This window comes from Stenella coeruleoalba (assembly GCF_951394435.1).
Source record: "Stenella coeruleoalba genome assembly, chromosome: 6".
Lineage (NCBI taxonomy): Eukaryota > Metazoa > Chordata > Mammalia > Artiodactyla > Delphinidae > Stenella > Stenella coeruleoalba.
The window spans coordinates 84512977-84536924 of NC_137151.1; the positions used below are offsets into that span (position 1 = coordinate 84512977).

The 23948-nt window shown below is 40.3% G+C and overlaps 1 protein-coding gene and 1 long non-coding RNA gene across 3 annotated transcripts in view; one reads left to right on the plus strand and one right to left on the minus strand.

Moving 5' to 3' along the window:
- Positions 1–3629: 3629 nt before the first annotated feature.
- The window catches only part of LOC307188361, a 52882-nt gene continuing 32563 nt past the window's right edge, over positions 3630–23948 (minus strand). The window contains exons 4-5 of one of the 2 annotated variants that reach the window (XR_013828917.1): positions 7985–8113; positions 3630–4972 (exon numbers count right to left, since the gene is read on the minus strand). This is a non-coding gene — a long non-coding RNA (uncharacterized lncRNA). Of the gene's footprint in view, positions 4973–7984; positions 8135–23948 lie in introns of both variants that reach the window. The other variant, XR_013828918.1, reaches the window with a different exon arrangement.
- The window catches only part of NAB1 (NGFI-A binding protein 1), a 103589-nt gene continuing 99329 nt past the window's right edge, over positions 19689–23948 (plus strand). Inside the window, exon 1 of the mRNA XM_079925365.1 lies at positions 19689–19947. The gene's annotated coding sequence lies outside the window, so the exon portion shown is untranslated. The remainder of the gene's footprint in view (positions 19948–23948) is intronic.

The window sequence follows — 23948 nt, forward strand, 5'->3', positions numbered from 1 at the left end:
CAGTCCGGGAAGATCCCACATGCCGTGGAGCGGCTGGGCCCGTGAGCCATGGCCTCTGAGCCTGCGCATCCGGAGCCTGTGCTCCGCAACGGGAGAGGCCACAACAGTGAGAGGCCCGCATACCGCAAAAAAAAAAAACAAACCAAAAAACACAAAAAACATTGTCATGAACTCATGATTTCAACATATTTGATAAAATTTCAATCAATAGCAATTATAACTTTTTTTTTTTTGAAGCTCAAATTGTCCTATCTTTGGCCAGCAGGATTCTCTTCAGGTTGGTCTGAGCCCTTTTGACACACCCCAGTAATTTTTGATAACTTCCCTGATTTTTTTTTTGCGGTACGCGGGCCTCTCACTGTTGTGGCCTCTCCCGTTGCAGAGCACAGGCTCCGGATGCGCAGGCTCAGCAGCCATGGCTCACGGGCCTAGCCGCTCCGTGGCATGTGGGATCTTCCCAGACCGGGGCACGAACCCGTGTCCCCTGCATCGGCAGGCGGACTCTCAACCACTGTGCCACCAGGGAAGCCCCCTTCTCTGATTTTTAATAGCAGATGTTCACATTCATCTTGTATGCATCCTACCCCAGATAGGAAATCAGTCATGTTTCCAAAAGCCTTATTTCTTCCACGATTTCAAGACCACAATCTGAGTGCTAATGCTTATTGCTCCTGGGTTGGTTACTTAATTGCTACTTGACCTTTTCAGCGGCAGAGCCAGGAAATCTATCTATTGATAAATATACATATAGATATAATTTTACAGATAAAATACCTAATGATTATGCTGATATTTCCAATTAAAAATCAGTACTATGGGATTTTAACCTAGTCTTTTTTATACTTTTACTGCATCTATATCTCTCTTCCTCCATAACAAGATTTCTGGTTCCCAAGTGTACAGTAGATGATGGAATTGTATCTCATAATTACTCATTTACATTATTCTACATTGTACACATGACAGGCTTAGAATAACAATACACATATTACCACCACCAATATAATTACAAAGAACAGCTGAATTTTTTTATATGCTCTCCTCACCCTCATCCCATTTTTTATAGTTATACTGTATCTACATTATGTGAGAATATAGCTTTTATATGTTATACTTTCATTTAACTCTCACTTATTATTAGTTCTTCAGATAACTATGTTTTACCGTCTACCACCTGATGTCTCTTTACTGATGATGTCTCTTTAATCATGTTGATTGTCTAATACTCGTCCTTCTCTAGATTCTTGAGAACAATATGCTCTGAGTCCTTGCATATTGATAACTGTTGTTTTGTGCCTTTTATAGTTGAAAGTCAGTTTCGCAGAATATAAAATCCTTGGTTTACATTTTATTCCTTGTATCTGTTAAATATTTTATTCTGTTTTCTTCTGGTATAAAGTATAGCTGTCAAAAAAACCCTGATGATAATCTACTTTTTTACCTTTTAAGTCACTTTTGGTTTTGATTGGATACTCAATGGAATTTTTTTTTCTTTAAAGTTCATCTATTTTGTTAGAAATTTGTCTTGGTGTTGATAATTCTGGGTCAAGAGTCTCAGCTACACAGTATATTTTTTCAATATGTAGCTTCATATTGTTTTTATAAAGAAAATTTCTCTTTAATTATATTTTTTAGTATATGTTTTGTCCCCTTGCTTTACACATCTTCAAAGATTTCAGTTATATGAGGTTGAATCTTCTTTGTCCATCTTTAATATTTGTTTTTTTTTTTTCTTTTTTCTTTTTGGCTGCACTGGGTCTTCATTGCTGCGTGCAGGCTTTCTCTAGTTGCGGTGACTGGGGGCTACTCTTTGTTGTGGTTTGCGGGCTTCTCATTGCAGTGGCTTCTCTTGTTGCGGAGCACGGGCTCTAGGCGCGCGGGCTTCAGTAGTTGTGGCACGCAGGCTCTAGAGTCCCAATATTTGTCATTTTCTGTCAAATGTTTCTTATCTTTTTCTTTACTTTTTATTTAAAAAATTTCCTCCTTTGGGACTTCCCTAGTGGTCCCCTTCCACTGAAGGGGGCAGGGGTTCGATCCCTGGTCAGGGAACTAGATCCCACATGCATGCTGCAACTAAGAGTTCGCATGCCACAACTAAGAAGTCCACATGCCGCAACTAAGAAGCCAACATGCCACAACTATGAGCCTGCCTGGGGCAACTAAAAAAGATCCTGCATGCCGCAACTAAGACCGGGCACAGACAAAATAAATAAATAAAAATTAAAAAAAAATTTTGTTGGGAAAAAATAAAAAATGTCCTCCTTTTAATATTTTATTTTTTTTAAGGCTTAATCTGTTTTATTATGTTTGCTCTGCATGCCTTCAGTTTAGTGTCACTTCTGAAATAATTTTTTAGAAAATTTCTAATTGTCTCCTGGCTTTTACCACCTTAGTGGCAGCGTATTTTAATAATGTTTTCACTTCATGTCTTTATCGCTTTCTTAATGTATTTTTGCTTCTTTTGAGATAGAAGATAATAGTTTTGATTTGTTCTGTGATCATGTCTTTCTGGTGTAGGGATATTTATTGTGCTCACTGTTTTTCTTAGAAATAACTTTGCAAGGCATTTGGCTTCAACACTTTTCTGTTTCTCATTTTTATGTTAAAATGGCTTTCCAGAACTTTTAGTTGGAGACACAGCTTTGAGTAGCTTTTCTAGCTTCATAAACTCCCTCTTCTGTTGTTTTCAGGTAGTGCTAAGAAGGGTCAGCTTGCTTTACGAGATTTCCTGGTTCTGTTCCCTTCCCCGGCCCTTTTATATGGGCCTCCTCTATCTGTTGTTCTATCTGTCTCTGTTCAGCTTAATTTTGATTCCACTCTCAGCATTTCTCTTCAGTGTGACACTCTGTCCTGAAAGGAAGCTCTGGCAAGTCAGTCTCTAGGGCTGCTTAAGCACCTTCAGTCTTTGTAGCAGACCCCTTGCACTCACCACCTACCCGACTGGGCAAAACCTGACTACATGCTTTCCAGCAAATAGTCCTTGCTATCTAGGGCGTCTCTTCTCAAGTCTGTCAAAGGCTGTCAAGTTTCACTGCTTCTCTCTCCTTTTCCTGCTCACATGCTGATAGGATCCAGGTCTTATGGCTGCGGGTGGTTTGTTCTCATTCACATGTATTTTGAAGTTTGTGTGGGTGCCTTGCAGCCTAGCGTCCATGTAAATGTTGTCCATGGGATTTTGATTTTGCTAAGTTGTTGTTCTATATGTTTTCTTTTTTAATGTTTTATTTATTTACTTTTGGCTGCGTTGGGTCTTCGTTGCTGTGCGTGGGCTTTCTCTAGTAGCGGCGAGCGGGGGCTACCCTTCGTTGTCGTGCAGGGGCTTCTCATTGCGGTGGCTTCTTTTGTTGCAGAGCACAGCTCTAGGCACGCGGGCTTCAGTAGTTGCAGCACGTGGGCCCTAGAGCACACAGGCTTCAGTAGTTGTGGCTCGTGGGCTCTAGAGCACAGGCTCAGCAGTTGCGGCACGTGGGCCCTAGAGTGCACAGGCTTCAGTAGTTGTGGCTCGTGGGATTCACTAATTGTGGCTCGCAGGCTCTAGAGCACAGGCTCAGCAGTTGTGGCGCATGGGCTTAGTTGCTCCACGGCATGTGGGATCTTCCCCGACCAGGATTTGAACCCATGTGCCCTGCATTGGCAGGTGGATTCTTAACCACTGCGCCACCAGAGAAGCCCCATATGTTTTTATGTTAAGATTTGGATTCAAAATTACACTGCCACTGTAGTCATCTTCCCTGAACCCACTAAATAGACTTAAACTACTCTCTTCTTTAAGCAGAACCCGCATTTTCACAAGAGTTAGAAATAGTACATATAACTTCCTAAGTTAGAAATAGTAAATATAACTTCCTAAGCTTTGATGATTTTATTATAACTTCAGAAGGGTTTGGGAAATGTGTTCTCCATGTTATAAAATCCTCTGACAACTTTGGAGCAGTGTAATTTTTGTTTTACTTCTGGTACAATTAAAGAGAGAAAATTTCGGTGTCCCTGAACCAATGAAAAAAAAAATTAGGTGCTCCATGTATTATTGGAAACCAACTTTATATAAACCTTTGACATAAGGCAAATATAAGCTGACGATTATAAAAATGATCATTCTCATTGTTACATAAGAGGAGGTGTGTTTATCCAGGATTTTCACGTCTCATTTCATCCTCAGAATAACCCTCTTAGGGAGGTATTGTTATTATGAGTCCCACCCTTCAGAAGAAGTTGAGCTTAGAGGACATAAATGACTTGTTCTAAGCCATTAGCAGAAAGGACTCTTCCCACCTCTATGTGAAAAGGTTTTACTCTTCCGCCCAGGGCTCAGCTTTGAAGAGATCCTTGTGCAGCACGTGGGTGGAAGTGGAACCTGCCTGGCCAGCTCTACAGTCAAATATTTCTTGAGGACCCACGGGGTGACAGGTGCTACAGGGAGATCTCTCTCACAGTCTGGTTAAGAGCTTCGTCTAGCACCTTAGAGCCTGGAGGAGACAGAGTAGCACTTGAACCCAGGTTTTTGGACTCTAGCCCCTGCGGTTTGCTTTTCCCGCTGGCTAAGGTCAGCGTCAGCAGTGTGCTTTGTGTGACCTGCAGTACTCGGAGTGGCTCCATGTGGCATCGCTATACCTGCTTGTTGCTGGACATGAGTAGCTTTGCTTCATGGTAGATGTGAAAGGACAGTGTCAGCATCTCTGGTGCTTGCGGCACTGCTTCTCCAGTGTTTACTCCCGAGTACCCTGAGCAGCGGAGGGGAGAATCCTGTCCCAACCTCCAGGCAGCCTCTCATTGCATTCTAATATCTTACCTTAAAATTCATGCAACGTTTAAATTCCACTTCGCAATATATCTGTGCTATTGAATACAAAAAGCGTGTTTTCCATACATGCCAGCAAGTAAAATTTTCGTTATAGGAAAATGTAGACTGTTCCTCTGGTGGCTCTTGGTGCCTCCTGGCACGTTACCATGTACTCCTGAAGTGTTCCTCAGTCTGAAAGCATAAGAAGAAATACAGAGAAGTAGACTGGGGCTCCATCTTGGGAGTTTGAAGGTTTTGCTAAATCTTTGGACTTTGTTCTGTAGACATTGAGGAACCAATGAAGCATTTCAAAAAAGAAAGTGACCTGATCAGTTTCGTGTTTTAGAGGAATGGCTTTAAATTTCTTTGATCATCATGTATCGTAAGAAATACAGGGCTTCCCTGGTGGCGCAGTGGTTAAGAATCCGCCTGCCAATGCATGGGTTTGAGTCCTGCTCCGGGAAGATCCCACATGCCGCAGAGCAACTAAGCCCGTGCACTACAACTGCTGAGCCTGTGCTCTAGAGCCCAAGAGCTACAACTACTGAGCCCACGAGCCACAACTACTGAAGCCCGTGCACCTGGAGCCCGTGCTCTGCAACAAGAGAAGCCACCACAATGAGAAGTCCGAGCACTGCAACAAAGGGCAGCCCTGCTTGCCGCAACTAGAGAAAGCCCACACACAGCAAGGAAGACCCAACGCAGCCAAAACCAAACCAAAACAAAACATTTTACATGCCAATATATGCAGATTATATATATTATACATAATATACATGCATATGCATGTATGTGATTACATATGTATATATGTAAAATAAAAATTTGTTGAAACTTGACTGATATTTATATATTTTCCACCCTAACCAATTTCATCTAGGAAAAGTTAATGCAATCCACTAAGTTGGTTGCACAACCCCTGATGGAGTGCACCTCAGGTAACCAGAGAATTTATACACTTCATTAACATTTTGAATGGAACAAAGTTGTACTCATTAAGAAACACTTCAATGCTTCTTCCAGGAGGTTTAGGAGATGTTATTGGGAAGGAAGAGGAGGGGAGGTTCCCAGGCCCTATTACCATGATTTTCCTGGCAGCCTGCACACCCTTTCCCTGGGGCCAGATTCTCTCTGCTCTCCTCTGTACCATTCATTCTCTTGCAGCCTGTCCCCTTCTCTCCTAGGATAATTGACTTCAAACAGAACCTTCTCTAGTCATCCTACTTGAGAAGACCCAAGAAGTGGGAGAGGGTAATCTCTGTATTGAACTTTAACTCTCTCTCTCAGATAGAGAACACTGAGGGTAAAATGTAGCACATAATGAAGACTATATGTATTAGTTTCCTAAGGCTGCATAACAAAGTACCACAGACTGGGTGGCTTAAATAACAGAAATTGATTTTCTCACAGTTCTGGAGGCTACAAAGTTAAGATCAAGATGTTAACAGGGTTGGTTTCTTCTGAGGCCTCTCTCCTTGGCTTGCAGATGGCTAACTTCTCCCTGTGTCTTCACATGATCTTCCTTCTGTGTGTCTGTGTCTTAATCTCTTCTTATAAGGAGACCAATCGGATTGAATTAGGGCCCACCTGTAAGACCTCATTTTCACTTAATTACCTCTTTAAAGGCCCTATCTCCAAATACACCCACATTTTGAGGTACTAGGGTTTAGGACTTCAACGTACAAATTTTTTTGGCGGGGGGACAAAATTCAGCCCTGTAAAAACCTAATAAACAGAAATCTCAATTAAATACAGTCAGGAGACCAGAAGAGGGAGCTCTCATGCCCTACCATGAGCCCAACAGGAAGAAGAAAGACTCCTTCTTTCCGGGTAAGCCCCCAGCCTATGAAAGACAGTCATGACTCAGCCAATGAAAAGCCATGGGCTCTTTGTTTACTATACCTCCCCCAGTTTCTTTTTCCACTCTGTAAAAGAGTTCGCTCCAGTTTTGTGGGCACTTGCACCTGGGATCACCATGGTTGCACACTGTGAATTGCAATTCTTTGTTGATCCCATATAAACCCGTTTTTGCTGGAGAAATAACTAGCAGTCTATTTGTTTTAGGTCAACAGTCCATAGCACCATTTACGTTTATTTTTAAAAAAATCAAATACAGCCATTTTTATGTTATACAAAATAAATGCCAAAATACCAGCATTACAAATCACATCACAGCTTTATTTTCATGATATAATGAATTCAGTTACTTAATTCTATTATGGATAGACAGAGCTTCCATTTTAGTGGCCCCCTTGGAAAGTCTTAATTTTTTTTTTAATAAGGAGGTCTTAGTTTTTATTTTACTGTGTACTTAACTGCTGCCCAACTGCTTCACCCTGCCCTTGACTGGACGTTCTCAACACATAGAAAAGTTTGCACGAAAAGCTGGTAAATGGTAATTAAAGCACTTCAGTAAAAGAGAAGAGAAAGAGAAGAAATCTGTGGTTTGGGATTCACTGGGCTGACTGAAAAGAGAAAACCCAAACGGCCCTTTCTCTCTTCGGGAAGTTCTGAAAGAAGCAAGCCCAGCGGATCTGAATTAGCTCAAAGGAAAAACACAGGCTAAGACCAGCAGAAAGGGGACAAGAACTCCTTAGCTAAGCTCTGGTCTGATAAGGCCACTTCCCAGCCAGGAAGCTCATATGGTTACAGACGGACTGGGCGTCTCCAGTCCCCCACTCAGTTACGCATAGACTTGCCCTGTAGCATCAGAGCAGGGCTCTTCCTAGTCTGCATCCTGCTGTGCCAGTCCACATGCCTCATCTCCTGCCTCTTACCTCTCCGTGGAGTGAACACTCCCCAGCTTCTGCTTCGGAGTTTCTCATTTTATATCTATTTCAGGAGGCTGCTGCGGGGGTGCGGGGTGGGGGCAGTGCCCTTGTTTCCAGTTAGTTGATTGAGTTATCAGACTTTATAGACTCCCCACACTACTTCTTGGCTGAGTCCTTTTCAGCTCTCTGAGTCTGTAATTCATTCTATAAATGTGATTGTTCATCAAGATGATCTCTTTGATTCCTCTTCACCCTAATATTATATGAGTCTATTCTTAAGTTTCAGACTTTAATGCAGATTTTTTTAAAAATCCCATGTATAGTTACAAAAGAAACTTAATATAGATGCCTGTGCCTAACAGACAGAGGGAGAAAAGGTACCCCTTTCTTCCTGGGATTTTCAGCTTATTTTAGATAGAAAATTTAAGCTTACCTCAACTATGGGTCTTCAGCTTGCTCCTCTGCTCTGTCTTGAGCCACTCTTGTTTATGGAGGCAACTCTGAGATCACTGCTGAAATATTCTCCTCAGTGACGTTGGCAGGTTCACCACTGATTATCCGGCTAAATAACACACATATAATTCTGAATGACATAGTTAAAAATTAAAAATGACTATCTGTAAGATGGCATTATCAGCAATGCTTTGCTTTTTAAAATTAGAATTGCTAATGAATTGTTTTCTAATGCTCTTTTGTACTGTCCTATGGATATTTTCTTAAGATATTCACATTTGCAAAATGCCTTTGTACTGTTTTCTCCTCTCACCCACTCACTGCCCACACATACCTGGCCTCCTACTCCCTGCTAACTCATGGGTCCAGCCTCTGCCCACACACACACTCAGCGACCTGGCACCTACTATCGACCCTCTCCTTTGTTCTCCCACAAACCCACCCACTCATCTGCTCTCCTTTACACAGGTGGACATATTCGTACTCCTACTGCTCAGCAGCCAAAACACAATAATGGCTTAAGGGTGGGGAGAGAATAATTTTTCCAACGACCGTCATGTGTTTTTTAATTAACAAGCTCTATCCACACATAGATAGTCAATAAACAGTTCTTTTATTCTTAAATTGGCTGTGAATTATGCCAGAGCAACTCCAGAGCCAACACAAGGGTCAGCCCACTCATCAAAGCCCTGCCAAGGCCTCCTCTTGGGGAGGCTGGCCCCGAGGAGGCGGGGAGGCCAGTCTTTGCTCCTTGTGTATATTTTTAAGGCTACCAGAAAGGCCTTCCCCAAATCACCCTTAACCTGATGTTGCTTTGCCTAAAACTCCAGCATTAGAGAGTCATTCCTGAACCTTCTCAGTATTTAAAGTATGAAGAATTAGAAAGATATTGCTGGAGTTTCTTCCCATTTGTGGTAACTATTTTCATCTTTTCAAGGAGCTCAGATAATACGCCACATGTTGTGAAGAGAATCTATTCTGCAATATTACAAGTCCACTCGTTAATAGGAAATAAGAGCATAATGGTGGGTTTTAAGAAGTGCACAATTGAATTTGTGTTGGTATATTTTTATTTGGTTTTGTCATTTGGCTTTCTCTATATTAAATTGATGTGCACTCCTTGAAGGAAGGCTGGGACCATTTCTCCTCATTTATCTCTCTGAGGTGTAGTAACATGCCTAACAAGGCTGGTAATTTCTCTTGTCAGCACTAAACCTTAGGGCCAATTTTATTCTACTTTTTATCCACCAGTATTTTACTCTTTATTTTGAATATAACTACTTTCTCCTTTAAATTTCCACAATGCTGGCTCTACTCTCTTATGCATTTATCACTTTCTCTCCTGTATCATATTTAATCTTAGAGCTCATCATGACTCATAAGGACTTTTAAGTATATGATTTAACTTTATGTCTTCACACTAAGCAAAGACCCTTACATAAAAAAACTCCTCGGGAATTCCCTGGTGGTCCAACGGGTAAGATTCTGAGCTCCCAATGCAGGGCGCCGGGATTCGGTCAGGGAACTAGATCCCACATGCATGCTGCAACTAAGAAGTCTGCATGCTGCAACTAAGAAGCCTGCATGCTGCAACTAAGAGCACGCATGCTGCAACTAAAAGATCCGCATGCTGCAATGAAGATCCTGCATGCAGCAACTAAGACCCGGCACACCCAAAATAAATAAATAAATATTTTTTAAAAAAGACCTCACATAGAAAGATGCAAGCAAAGTATAAAAAGTAAGAAACAAATACCTCCTAGCCCATTCCACAGTTACAGTGGTGATATGACTGCCACCAAGTTTCTAGCTGTGAACTTCTAGCTGAAGATGGTGCAACGAACAGAGGCATATATCTCCTCTTAGTAGAGATGAGAAGAGGAGTTATGAATAGATGCAAGATTTCAATAAATATTTGGTGGAAAGAGAATGGGGGAATGTTAAGTGGCCCAATGGGAGATGAAGTCACAATCTAAAGTGTGTGCAGTGGGGCATGCTGAAGATAAGAAAGATACTTCACCTTGAAGAACCTGAAAGAGGCTCAGGACTTGGAGTCACCACATTTGGCAGAGAGTGAGGGTAAGGTGTGCGGTGTAAAGCAAAAGTTGAAAGCTTATATAGGGAACAGTCACATACTCTTATACCCCCAGGCACAGAAAATCAGCAGCCAGCCTACTCCTTTTTGGAGGGTGAGGAGGGAGATTTATTCCTGGAGATACTCAGCAGGAAAGGCCTGAGCATCAGAGAAATCAGGTCTACAGAAGACATGGAGGGACTTCCCTGGTGGCGCAGTGGTTAAGAATCTGCCGACCAATGCAGGGGACACGGGTTTGATCTCTGGTCTGGGAAGATCCCACATGCCATGGAGCATCAAAGCCTATGCGCCACAACTACTGAGCCTGTGCTCTAGAGCCCGCGAGCCACAACTACTGAAGCCCGCACACCTAGAAGCCTGTGCTCCGCAACAAGAGAAGCCACCGCAATGAGAAGCCCACGCACCGCAACGAAGAGTAGCCCCCACTCACTGCAACTAGAGGAAGCTCGTGCACAGCAACGAAGACCCAATGCAGCCACAAAAATAAATAAATAAAAAACGTTTTAAAAGAGAAAAGGGAAGACATGGATAAGGCATGGGGATATAAACAGCAAAATGAATTCGAGATCTGCATTGGCTGGATCATCCGTGCCCTCTCCACTGCCACACAATCAAAGCACTGTTAATCAGGAAACTAACCCCTAGGCCAGGCTTTTTCAAACTGTGGGTTATGAAATCACTTTAATGGGTCATAACGAACACTGTCATTGGTTGGGTTCCCTAGGAAGCAGATTCTGAGACAGAACTGAGAGTTGAGAATATTCATTAGGGTGAGACTTTGGGATCAAAACCTGTAGAAGGAAACAGAATTGGACAAAAGATGAAGTAGAGCTGTGATTCAAGGCCCAATGAGCTCTTTGGCCAAGCCCATGGGGAATACTGAAGCTAGAATGGCTCTTCAGAATTGTCCCAAGTCAGGCCAAGGTAGCCAGGCCTTTATCCCCTTTATCTTTGATTTGGTGATGAGGTCTTTAAAGAGGTGATTAAGTTAAATGAGGTCCTCAGGGTAGAGCCCTAATCCAATGTGACTGGCGTTCTTATAAGAAGAGAAAGAAACATCAGGGGCATTGCATAAAGAAGAGGCCATGTGAGGACACAGTGAGAAGATGGCCATCTGCAAGCCAAGGAGAGAGGCCTCAGGAGAAAACAAACTGCTGACATCTTAATCTTGGACTTCTAGCCTCCAGAACAGAGAGAAAATAAATTTCTGTTGTTTAAGTCACCTGGTCCACAGTATTTTATTGTGGCAGCCCTAGGAAATTAATACATCCTCCCTCATTGGATGTGGCCATCCTAGGAAGTGTGACCTTGGGCATGTCAACTCTCTGAACTGAGGGAATCCCTGGAGGGGCTGACAGCTGAAGACTGCCCACCAGCAGTGCTCAGCGACTGGGGCAACCAGACTTTCATTGCAGAGAATATGACTGGTACATCACAAGGTCTGTCACAAACATTTAAAAAAATAAAATTCAATAGACTAAATAGAAAATATCTGAGCGCATTATATTTAGAAAAGTTAAATATTGTTTCATGAAACTTTTTTGCATATACATATATACATATATGTACATATGTGTGTGTGTGTGTGTGTACTGGACATGATGAAAAATAATTTCTTTCTGTCAAAAATGTTTAAAAGTCACTTCCCTAGGCAAGAGATTAGAGGAATGTTTTTCAAAAAAGCTAAACTGACTCAGAGAAGAAACAAAATGTTTTCTCCACCATCCAAAAGTGAACCGTCACCTTGTAAACACCATCCACACTCACAGAGTTCCTCATCAGCTTTTTTAGCATGCTGTTCTTAAATATGAACAGACAAAAAAAGACCACCAGGTATATAAGGCAAACTCTAACCTAAAAAAGAGGACTCATTATGATAAACAGAAAATAGAATACAAGAGAAAACGATAGAGAACAGAAAAATACTGTTTATATGCTAATTTATAGCCTCAAAAAATTATGAGAAGATTTGTATATGTAAGATAAAGGCAGAATGCTATGATAAAATGAACGTTAAGAAAGAAACAAGAGAGGGCTCTTGGAAATTAAAAATATAATAATAAAACTTCAGTAGAAGAATTGGAAGATAAAATCAAGGAAATCTGAAAATAGAACCAAAAGATCAATAGATGAACAATAAGAAAGAAAAGATATGAGATTTAGAGACTCAATCCAGTAGGTACAATATCTGACTAGAAGGAGCTCTAGAAAGAGAAGAAATGAAGGGAAAATTATCCAAGAAAAGTTTCCAGAACAGGAAGGCATAAGTCTGAAAATTGAAAGTGCCTACCAACTACTCAGCACAAGTAAAAAAGGGCACATCATTGAGAAATAAGTGTCAGACCACTGGGAATAATGAAAGATTCTGAAAAACGTCCAGAAAAAGAAAACAAATGAGTCTTATACTAAAAAGTAGGAATCAGAATGCATCAGGTTTCACAACTACAATAGCAATGGACTCAAAAAAGCAAAGGAGCAATGCCTTATGAATTATGAAGGATAATTTTTTAACCTAGAATGCAACACCCAGCCAAATTATCAATAAAGTGTGAGGGCAGAATAAAGATATTTCAAACATAGAATAATTCAGAAAATTTACCTCTCATGTGTCTTTTGTAGGAAGCTACTGCAGGATATGATCTAGAAAAATAAGGGGGGAAGACAAGAAAGAGAAAGACATCGGATGCAAAAAAAAAAAAAAAAGGAGAGCCATCACATTGGGAATCCACATGATCATTGATTGTGTCATTGTGAAGGTGATTTCAGCACAGCAGCTCTGCAAGAAGCCTAGAGAGCAGCAAGTTCAGACTGATGCAAGAGGATGCAGGGCTTCAGGAAGCAGGTCTCCAAGAAAATTGAGAAATTTACAGAATGCGTCATGAATTTGAATGTATTGAGCGATCTGCATTTCTGGAAGAGAATAGGGAATTTTTTGACAGGTACATAGAAAAGCAAGCATACAAATAAAATGAGATGATCAATTCCAGGGAAAACAAATTTGTCCTGAGAGAGGTAATATAATCATAGTATATTACATGCCTCAGCCTTAAATAATATTTACATTATCTTAATTATATAAAACCGAACAGTGACCTGAAAAAAGCATTGTGATATAACTATATTGGGAGAATGAGAGGAGGGTATAAGAAGCTAAATCCATATCTTCCATAGAAGAGAGTCCTAGATAATATCTGGAACTTTGAAAAACCAAGAAATAGCATTAGAAATGTGGAGATAAATACCATAAGAAACGGCTGAAAGTTGAGTGTGGTTGCTTTGGGGATGGAATTAGAACTAGAACTTGCAGATTGTGCAGGGAAAGGGGCTGCTCTTTTTCTTTTGGATTTTCAAGAGAGATTTGGCTTTTTAAACTCTGTACATTTATAACTTAGATGAAAATATAAACAATTTCAGAAAGAAAAATGATAATATAGGCATATCATTTTTCAGATATGGAGGCAAACATCTTTAAAGCTACAGGAAGTCACAGGGATGTAATGAACATGTAGGGAATATAGTAATAATATTTTAACAACTTTGGTGATGGACGGTAACTGGACTTATTGTGGTGATTATTTCAAAATGTATAAAATATCAAATAATATTGAATGTTAAGTATAACTTAATAAAAGTTAAAGGGAAAATTTTGAAAGTTTTTTCTGGGGGTGGGGGGTGGAACGGGACTGGAGTTGAGCTTCACTGTAAGCACTATTAAACCATTTGATTTTGTAGACTTGTGATGATCTAACATTGAATAAATTTTTAAAATGAAAGATAAAAACCATGAATTTGCAGGAATTAATTCAGTCACATAGACACTTAGGAAGGGCTTTGAATTTTAGCTCTGCTGCTTGCAGGTTCCTAATCTTTAAAATCTTTAACATATTCCTTACAAAGTGTAAGCAGTTGGTGAGAAAAAACATCTGGAAGCTCCTGGTGGGTTGAAAATGATCAATATAGGGCCTCCCTGGTGGCGCAGTGGTTAAGAATCCACCTGCCATTGCAGGGGACATGGGTTCGAGCCCTGGTCCAGAAAGATCCCACATGCTGCAGAGAAACTAAGCCCGTGAGCCACAACTACTGAAGCCTGCGCTCTAGAGCCTGTGCTCCACAACAAGAGAAGCCACCGCAACGAGAAGCCCACGCACTGCAATGAAGAGTAGCCCCCGCTTGCCGCAACCAGAGAAAGCCCGAGCGCAGCAACGAAGACCCAATGCAGGCAAAAATAAATAAATAAAATTAAAAGAAAGAAAAGATTAAAAGAAAATGATCAATATAGGTTCCCTTCTTTCCTCTTACAGATAAAAAACCAAGACACTAGTTTTCAGTAGTATAAACTCATTCTTTGAAACCCCTCTTTGCTTGGACTCACAAGGACCCTCCCGTTACACTTTGGATATAAAAGGAATACTTAGTGTGCACATATATAATGAAGGCATTAAAAAAAGTATCCTATGTGAAATAAGAAATGCCCTTTGTGTAGTCTGGCTAGCTTTGCAATGAATCTATTTTTTTCAACAATAAAGTGCAATACATAGTTTACTCACTTGACTTTTCTCAAGCCTTACTGATTTTTGAATAAGTTCCAGATTCAAATTTTATCTAATAGTAATTAGAGCCAATCTATCCATTGTGGAATCCCATTAAAGCTGGGCTGTGGGGAATGGGTCAGGAATGGGGGGTGGAGAAATTGATCCCCTCATTTCTTAGGGTAGGCGGACCCCCTGAATCAGCAGCCTCTGGCCAAGAACAGCCTAACTGTTTTATACCGTACGGTATGATTATTATGAGTTTTCTTTGAGTGCCCGGTCATGAAAAAGGTTGGGAAGCAATGCCTTACCCAGGTGCCATAAAAATCCATTATAAGGAATGACAGCTATTTAGATAAAGTCTGAAAAAAGTTGCTTCCTTATTAAATTTATAAGAATAGTTAAATTTGCATGCCTTTAGATGATTTTTTGATGTCTCCCAAATCTGAATGGAAATTATGTAACATTAGGTTTATGTATTACTTTGGATTACTAAATTCAGCTTCAAGTAACTTAACAGAGACCCAAGATGGTTGTTTAACAATTAGATTACTCCCTCCTGTAAAAAGAAATCTGGAGAAAGTAGCCCAGGCCTGGCATGGCGGCTTCATAATCATCAAAAACCCTGCTGCTTTATTGCTAAGGCTCAGGGAATGTAAGCCAGTACATCCACACCCCGAAGAGCAGGATGGAGGAGGAGAGGGGAAGACTTTCCAGAAGTCACTATCCTACTCCCATTTAGGTCTCTTTGTGAGGAATTTAGTCACATGACCAATAGCTGCAAGCTTGGTAGCAAGTTGTGGTCTTTTAGGTAGGTAACAATATGTCCAGCTTGAGACAGGAGTTTCATTACTTTGACAGAGGAGAATGAATATTTGATAGGCAAAAAGCAATCTTTACATGTTTTAGTAACTGCCGTGTAATTCATTTCAAACAAAAATAATCTATCGATTTGTTATTTTATATACACTGCCGGAAAAGCTGACATAAGCATTAAGTAAGACTAATTAGCAAATTCATTATCTGAAGTTTTGATTACATATTTGTGTTGGATTTAATAATTCACGATTAAGGGAGTGTAGCTAGGAGGTAAAATTCAGATTCTGAAGCAGACCGCTGGCTTCCATTTATTATTATTTATTATTGTGTGACCTTAAGAAAACTTGCTTCAGTGCTCTGTGCCTTAGTTTGCTTTTTCGTAAAGTGGAGATAAAAATAATAGTACCTATTTAATAGGGTTTTGGAAGATTAAATGAGCTAATACATGTAATGTACTTAAAATAGTGTCTGGCATATATAATAAGTTCTCAATAAATATTAACTATTAATATATCTTTTACTTAAATTAAAATCTTTTCCTTTAAAATCATTGGTAGCTGTGACAATCTGATTCTCTATTAAGAATTTCCAGGTATGCAATATTTTCCTGGTTTTGTATTGGTAGATAACTTTAAAATGCTGATCCGTGGAGTCAAACCACAGGGCTTTACTTGAGCTAATAAATCTTCTGTTCCACAGTAGCATTATGAAAGGAAAGGAGTTAGACACTGGTGAAACTGAACAATAACTAGTTTGTCTCTCTCTTTCTCCCACTTCCTCCTTTAATAGACTGTACTGATGATATCACCGCCTCTCCTCTCCCTGCCACAGCCTGACAGTCTCCTGTTGCCCCAGGCTATACAGATTCTTGGTATCTTTACCCCCAGCACTGCAGCATGCCTTGTCCATCCACAGTCATTACCAGTCATGTTCCCTAATCATTTCTGGTGGTTCAAAATTATAAACTGCCCAGATTGGGGGAAAAATGTCCTTTTCATGTGTTTCTCTATTATTTTCTGTTGTTTCTTTTCCAGGTTTTCCTCAAACATCTCTGCAAGTATGAGAGAATCTATTTTCCTTTTAGAAAAGCAATATTTAAGTGAAATTTCGATTATTAATGGCATTACAACTATAGCTAAAAGACTTTCACACCTTTTAAAAATAACAAAATTTACATTAAGGAAGTTTTAGAAAAATAAAAAATTCACATTTCCATTAACATGTGGCGTTCATCTTTGGACCTAAGGCGACTGCTTCAGTTGTCACCACTTCCTTTCTAGAGAGAGGGTAAATAAGGGATGGAGAACATGTGTCTCATCACATTTCTGGGCAAAATTTGGAAGTTGTACACATTTCTTCTGCTCATATTCTATTGGTAAGAACCTAGTCACATGGCAATACCTAGCTTCAAGGGAGGCTGGGAAGTGTGTTCCGTAGCTGGGACCAACTAAAACTGGAGGTGGGGTTTCTACTATCAAAAGGAGAAAAGAGAGAACAAATGTGCAGAGTGTTAGCAGTCTTTGCCACACAAATGTTGATCACATAGTTGCAATATAGTAAAAGCAATTTTATTTTGCTTTTTACTTAACATTATATCAAAAGCTTTTTTCTTCGTGTTACTACATGGTCTTCATAATTATAGACCAATGGCTTTATAATAATTGTGTGTATAATCAATAAATTCTTTGACCCTTCCTATTATTGAAAATGAAGATTCTTTTCAGTTCTTTACAATGTCACAATAGATCTTTCCATAAGCATTATTTTTTTAATCTTGGGATGATTCCCTTAGGATAAATTCCCAGAACTAGGATTACTAGGTCAAAGGGTGTGTGAACAGTTTATGATTCTTAATGTTTTTGTTCCAAATTGGTTTCTGAGAAGGCAGTACCAGTTTGTTCCCAAAGGAAATCTGCATATTTTTCTATGAATGTGGGGAGGAAGACATATTCACATATCCTCATAGGTAGAATATTTTCCATTTTCAGGGTCTGGCTGGAATGATCAGGAAACACAAGACTTGGGTTTGAGTCTTATGCTGCCACTTCCTAGTTATATAGCTGTAGGCAAGTTCTTACTCTCCCTGTGCCTCAGATCCCTTATTTTAAAATTGAGGATAAAAATCCCCTCGTAAGGTTGTGTGGTGATCTTTAAGTTGTTGACAAACATTGTTTTATCATCTGCTTTATCTGTTTTATCATCATGCACAGGTGAAAATGCAATTTCATGCTCCACTGACGAGAGATATGGCCAAGTGACTTGCTTTAGCCAGTGAAATGGAAGCAAAAGTAACATGTGTCATCTCCAGGCATACATTTTAAGGATCTGTGTGTTATGTGCCACATTCTTTTTTCCCTATGCCGTGTGATCGGAAATACTTCAGATCATACCAGCTCTTTAAATGTCTTAGAGTAAGGACGGCACAGAGCGAAGCATTAAGCCAATCTGTGATGGATGTGTGAATTTAGTAAGAAATAAACCTTCAGGTTTGTTTTTAAGCCACTGAGACTTTGACATTGTCTTTTATTGCAGCATAACCTAGCCTATCCTGATTGCTGAAAGTTTTCTCAGGATTAATAACATAATATGAATGAGATGTTGGACAAATGGTAGAGGCTCAATATATATCCTTTATGATAATAATTACTACCATTCATTCAATGCCCTCTCCTTGCCAGGTATTTTTATATATTGTCTCTAATCTTCAGCACAACCCTGCATATTATAAAACCCTCCATTTATAAAGGAGAAAAGCAAAGCTTGGAATGATTAGTATTTTGCCTAACATCATCCAGCAGAGCTGGGATTCAAACCTGGTGTGTTTCTTTCCATCTTTATCTTTTTTCTTTGTTTTTGGAAGTTTATGGCATTATTTACACCATTATGTGAATTTTTTAACATTTGTTTTCTAAACTTCATATTTATTCCTGCAGTAAAACCTCTATTTTCTCAAACTTGCTGGAAGATAAACAGAAATTGACTCAAAGGTACAGCAGCTTGCTATTCAAGCCCCTGCTTGTTCCGCAGAAGAAACCACATGAACTCAGGTACCTTTTACGTTTTTCTCGGCTTGAATATACCTGAGAGCAGTTAAGATATATATGCTTATAAAAAGTAAAAAATGGTTTCAAAATTGGAGTGGAATGAGTCAGATTAGAATGAGTCAGATTAAGTAAATTCTCAAACCAAACACTTACTGATTCTCTCTCTCTCTCTCTCTGTCTTTTAACAACTTTATTAGGATATAATTCACATACCATTCAATTCAACCACTTAAAGTTACAATTCAGTGGCTTTTAGTATTGTCACAGAGTTGTGTATTCATCACCCCAATCAATTTGAGTCAATTTTAGAGTATTTTCATTACCTCAAAGAGAAATCCCACACCCCTTAGCCATCACTTGAATCTCTCCATCCACCCCTCACCTCACCCCCCAGGCCTAGACAATTACTAATTTAATTTCTGGACTCTTGTCTCTTTTTTACAGTGGCTCCCAGAATTTCAGTTTCCCTCCATCCCCAACAAATGGTTCTCCCCCCATCCCACCACTCTAGCCCCATGCCCAACTTTGCAAAGCTTTGTTCAATTATTTTTAATACAAAGCTTAAATTCTAAAGTATCTGGTGTAAGAAACTAATTTCTTTTTTACTTTACTAAAAACTTAGAATTTCCTTGCAATGTATCAATATTACTAGAGGTTTAAAAAATATATGATTTTTTTTTTAAAGCTCTCATCTGTTCATGACCTGATTATCTAGTTTGTAGAGGTTTCAAACTTTTTCTTCTCTTTCATTGTTCTCTTATGAGACATTTCACAGCTTGTTAGTACCTCTGACTCATTACATAAAGTGGTCAAATAGGTGAGATTAAATTAAAATTGCTCTCCTATGACTCTGCTATTTTTAAAGTGTTAGTTAGGAGAAGGCAGAAATTGAAATCAACGGTTCAAAAGGCAACAGTAGTCCCCCTTACCCACGGTTATGCTTTCTGTGGTTACCGGCAGTCAACCATGTCCAAAAATATTAAATGGCAAATTCCAGAAATAAACAATTCATAAGTTTTCAATTGTGTGCCATTCTGAGTAGTGTGACACAATCTCTCATCGTCCAGCTCCATCCTGCCCGGGATGTGAATCATCCCTTTGTTCAGCGCATCCCTCCCGTTAGTCACTTAGTAGCCATCTGGGTTATCAGGTCAACAGCTGCGGTACTGCAGTGCTTGTGTTCAAGTAAGCCTTTATTTACTTAATGGCCCCAAAGCGCGAAAGTAGTGATACCAGCAATTCGAAAATGCCAAAGAGAAGCCGTAAAGTGCTCCTTTTAAGTGAAAAGGTGAGAGTTCTCTACTTAAAAAGGAAAGAAAAAAATCATATGCCAAGGGTGCTAAGATCTATGGTAAGAATGAATCTTCTACCCGCGAAATTGTGAAGAAGGAAAAAGAAATTCATGCTAGTTTTGCTGTTGCACCTCAAACTGCAAAAGTGACGGTCACCGTACATGGTAAGTGCTTAGTTACGATGGAAAAATTTGTACAGTAAGGTATTTTGAGAGAGAAGGACCACATTCACACAACTTTTACTACAATATATTGTTGGGTTTTTAAATTTATTTATTTTTGGCCGCGTTGGGTCTTCGTTGCGGTGCGCGGGCTTCTCATTGCGGTGGCTTCTCTTGTTGGGGAGCACGGGCTCTAGGCACGTGGGCTTCAGTAGTTGTGGCACAGGGGCTCAGGAGTCATGGCTTGCGGGCTCTGGAGCGCAGCCTCAGTTGTGGCACACGGGCTTAGTTGCTCCACGGCATGTGGGATCTTCCCAGACCAGGGCTCGAACCCGTGCCCCCTGCATTGGCAAGCAGATTCTTTACTGTGCCACCAGGGAAGTCCCGACAATATTTTGTTGTAATTGTTCTATTTTATTATTAAATTATCGTTGATCTCTTACTGTGCCTAGTTTATAAATTAAACTTTATCATAGGTATTGATATTAAATAAAATAGGAAGCAACAGAATGCACCAAAGCATTAAGAGGATGCAAGAGATTAACTGTTCCCTAGGAGGGAAGAAATTAATGAAACATGTGAATGCTTATATACCCCTGAAGACAGTACTTCAACGATGTACTGAATTGAGGATGAATTAACTAGTTTATGGGGGTCTGGTTCTAGTCTCTACTTGTGCTGTGCTGACTTGTTTTCTGTGTGTTTTGGATACATGTGGTGATAGCAACTTGTTAGTTTCTGGTAAAACCCAGTCCAAAGATAAGCGAAGCCTGGATATGTGAGACTGAATAAGCACATCCTAAAGCTATGAAATGTATTAACATTGTTGGGCAGTTATGGCAACAGAAAAACAGTGTTGATGAATAAGAATGCTTAAAGGGCAATGGCTTAATGTAAGGGAACAGCAAGCACTATGAAGGCTAAGAGGACATGACATTCCTTTCTTTTATTCAATGAGCTTTCCAAATTCTACTTCTGCTCTATTTGCAACTGCCCTGTTCTCATGAAGCTTACTTTCAGCAAATGTTTATTCAACAACTATAAAATTATGCATAACTCAATGGCTAGGAACTATGAGGGATACAATGTAGAAATAACAGGACCCCTGGATCATGTGGGAAAGCACAGAAGATATTTGCGAATCAATGAGTCGCGTGCGTAGACTACTACATTGGTGGGGAAAATGGAAGAAAGACAGAGTTGAAGAGGAGTGTAGGACTCCAATCAGTAGGTTCCTGAATACCAAATTTATGTTAGGACTTTATTCTTTGGAAAGCAGGGACTCATTAATTTATTTTCCTTTTAATGTGAAAAGAAAGTGACCAAAGCTGTTTGTGGCTATTTATTCACATATTTTTTGTCCTATTGATATGATCTTTTTTTAGATGGTAAATTTTCAGTGAACAAAAACAATATCTATTTTACTTGCTTTTAATGTCCAATGCAATGTGTTAGCTATGCTTAATATTTAGTTGATGTAAACAGCTGTTATTAAAAATTCAAGAATTATTAGTATGAAAGGAATAAAGGACCCCCTTTGATCTGAACATTTATTTAGCTAAACTACCATCTACCTCACCAAGGAAAAATAAGAAACCTAGGCAACTGTGGCAAATCATTTGCCCAAGAAGACCACTTTTTTTTTTTTTTGCGGTACGCAGGCCTCTCACTGTTGTGGCCTCTCCTGTTGCGGAGCACAGGCTCCGGACGCGCAGGCTCAGAGGCCATGGCTCACGGGCCCAGCCACTCCGTGGCATGTGGGATCCTCCCAGACCGGGGCACGAACCCGTGTCCCCTGCATCGGCAGGCGGACTCTCAACCACTGCGCCACCAGGGAAGCCCGAAGACCACTTTTAAATCCTAGCAAAGTTATCAGGTACTATGAGTACAGAAGTTCTATAAACTGATACGTTCTGTATTTGATTGATTCAGCATGTTTTTCAATGCTATATCTGTAGGTAGATTCCAGAAGACTAGCATATATTTAAATTATCTAAGGTTCTGGTTAAACATGATCAAACTAATTGCCCTCTTTCATTGTCCTTTATATCCTCTGTGGGGTCTCCTAGCCCTGAGTGACTGGTTGTAATGGACAGGATGTGAGGGATGCCACCCCCAGCTTCATATTGGAAGGGCATCTGAAGAAAGGATGGGAAAGCCTGCAACAGAGTTAGAGGGAAGGAGGAATGACTATAGTAGAGACAGTATTGGTTCTTCCAGGAATTTGAAGAGGGAAAACAAGAGTTTTTGTAGTTTCCAGAAATAGGAGTGACTGCCAGCTCCTTCCCATCCTCCGTCTTAGACTAGCTGTGGGAGAAGGACAGGCAGGCACAGGCAGGCTGACTACTTTCCTGCCTGTCACAGCTCCAGATTACACATGTGCAGAACAAAATTACAGTGCCAGCGTTCCCAGGCCCCGGGAGCAAAGCGGGGTGAGCTGGGATGAGGTGAAGGAAAATCACAAAATAAAGTCAAATAGAAGAGATGATGAGAACAGGAAGTAGGGCTGGTAGATATGGTATCAGGTGCTCTGAGGAGGCTGAGTGGAGGCAAGGATGAGGGCGTGCGACAGAAAGCCTTGTGCTGCCTGCTGTGTGTCTGAGAGAGGTGTGGGTGTGTTTGCAGAGGAACCTCTGGGGGCATGTGTGTGTGTGCAGAATGTATGTTAGGGAGGGGTTTCATTGATGTAGGAGTGGGAGGGTGTGTGCAGTAGGGTGTGGAGTGCAGGGGTGGAGAGAAGAAAGAGTGTGGAGGGAGGGAGGACTTTTATGGAGTGCCAGGAACACCCATTTCACAAAGGGAGACTGCCAGTTGCCAGAGACTCAGATCTCCCTGTGGGAACAAATCAGCTCCCCATGGTGGATTCTGGCCACAGATCCTACCCCAGGATGTCTGCCAGATTTTTTGATCCCAAAAGGGAGGGACAGAGTTTCTGGATTTTTACCACACCCTGATCCATGATCTTTCCCAGGGACTGATGTTTTTGCTTGCGTATTATCACAGTGTTGGTCACAGCGCAGCATTTCCTGGCACAGTCTAGTGAACAGAGCTATAAATTAGAAAGAAAGCCTAGTGTCTTGGTTTCTTCATGTGCTTTTTGATGGAACCGTGCTATAATATTTCTGTGTCTTGGTTCCCAATTTTCCTAGTAACAAGAAAGAATATATCAACCAGCTAAGGAAAATATGATGTAGAATTAATAACTGCAATGAATAAATGATTATCAAGACAAATGGACAATAAGTTTTCATCCAGTATGAGAAAGAACTTCTACTAATTAGAATTGTTCAACACTAGGAGGAAGCGAAACAGGAGGGAAGGGGGCAGGGCACAACCTTTAGAAGAATGACATAGTTGTTGAGGATATGACATAAATTGGTTAGAACCTACTAGGCCCAAGATGGCGGAAGATTCGGTTTCTCGTAGATCTTGAGCCTCATTATATGCTCGTTGTAATACACTAACATATACTAAATAACCCACCCATAGGCTCCGTGACAGTTCTGAGGCTGACCATAAAAGGCCAAAAGGTGGGCGGTGGTCCAATTCCTGGAAATCCCTGCCCCTTCTCCAAAATAGTTGGAATAATCCTTCCACTCATTAGCCTATGAAATTAACTAGCTCATAAAAACTAACCACCCTGTATTTCGGGTGGCTCTCACCTTCTGCCACAGACTGCATTGTGTCTAAGGAATGTGTATCTCTCTAAATAAATCCACTTCTTACCTATCACTTCGTCTCTCACTGAATTCTTTCTGCATTGAGACATAAAGAACCTGAGCTTCATTAAGTCCTGAGACCAGGTGTGTGATTTAAATTAAAGGACGGTGGGTTCAAGTCCCAATCTGAGTTGTGTGGTTTCAGTGGTATGTGTCGTGTCATTAGAAATGTCCAAACAGAGGGAAGACGACCAGTTGTTGGCTGTCCAGCAACAAATGAGAGGTGTACTAAAGATACCCTGAAGAGTTAGGCAAAAACCCTAAGACGTTATGATTCTAGGACTA